A 1,637-nucleotide genomic window follows, 5' to 3' on the forward strand; every position below is an offset into this window, starting at 1 on the left:
CTTATAGTACCCAACCGACCGGCCAAGCGGTCGGCGACGGTACGGAGAGCGGTCGAAACACGCCGGAGTGGCGAGAGACTCGAGAAAGTACGTTTACGACTCGTCCGGACTCGCTCGACTCGTTCGACGCGCCGAGCGCGACGTATCTCTTATAGTACCCAACCGGCCGGCCAGGCGGTCGGCGACGCACGGTCCTACGCACGGCCGTATGCGAGCGCGAGCGCCGAAAGGCGCGTTCAATCGAGACATTGTCGCGGAGAGCGAACGATCGAAAAGTCCTATTGTACGATAAAATATTATCACGATAGCCGTATGGCGAATGTCAAACAACGATAATTAGCATTAATTAAGAAGGAAACAAACGAAATGCCGGGACAATAAGGTATAAGCACCGACGGTACCTCCGGGCCGGGCGGCACCTCCGGGCCGGGCGACACCTCCGGGAACCACGGCCGACCGGCGACACCTCCGGGCCGGGCGACACCTCCGGGAACCACGGCCGACCGGCGGCACCTCCGGGCCGGGCGGCACCTCCGGGCCGGGCGACACCTCCGGGAACCACGGCCGACCGGCGACACCTCCGGACCGGGCGACACCTCCGGGCCGGGCGACACCTCCGGGAACCACGGCCGACCGGCGACACCTCCGGGACGGGCGGCACCTCCGGACGACCGAATGATCTCTCGAAGTCAGACGACCGCCGGCGGTACCTCCGGAACACTTAACGACGATTTACGGCGCCGCAACGAGGAGAGCTACGTAAAAACGTTTCGGACGAAAGTTACTTACTATTCGGCGCTCGCTCGACATGAGGGCGCTGTCCGATTACTAACTCGAAACGTGTCTCTCAAACCCACGTGTCGGAGACATATATTTCGAATTATTACGGATGATACGCAACACGCAAGCTGCGGTGACCGCGATTACGGTACGGAACACTCGCCCGATGCGAAATCACGCGCGCGGCAACCGAGACGGCTCGTTACGGGCGTGATTATACGTGCGGCACCACATAACGGCCGGCGTCAACTTAGGGGACGGACGGCACCTCCGGGACGGGCGACACCTCCGGACGACCGAATGATTTCACCAAGTCCGTCGCCCGCCGGCGGTACCTCCGGGGCACTTGACGGCGAGTAGCGCCGCTACGAGGAGATAATGCTACGATACGGAAATACGTTTCGGACAAAGGTTTCGTACTTTTCGACGCTCCGCACGACCGCGCGACACGATTATTACGATATCTGCTAATTCCCGGCTACCACTCGTCGGATGCACAATCTTCGAGATTCTACGACCGATACGTGGACGAATGCAGGCAGGATGCCGATAAGCGAAGCCGGAGTGTTTGCACGAATAAACTTTCCGATGCGTCCTCATTTAATTAATCTCATTTAGCTCGCTCGTTAGCGGTACAAGCGAGAACTCGGGAACAGGCGCAAGTTCGCTCGCGGCGCGTTGCTCTCGCCGGCGAGCGAGAAATATTTTCCAGGCCCGATAGCGGCGTGTTGCCTTGATTAGCGGGCGACACCTCCGGCGGCACGCGCCTGCCCGTAATCCAAGTACGATCGCGGCGTGTTGCTTTCGTTGGCGGGCGACACCTTCCGGCGGCACGCGCCGCTCGTAACCCAAGTCCG

The sequence above is a fragment of the Nylanderia fulva genome, unplaced genomic scaffold, assembly GCF_048542155.1.
Source record: "Nylanderia fulva isolate GAGA-0341 unplaced genomic scaffold, ASM4854215v1 Scaffold469, whole genome shotgun sequence".
NCBI lineage: Eukaryota > Metazoa > Arthropoda > Insecta > Hymenoptera > Formicidae > Nylanderia > Nylanderia fulva.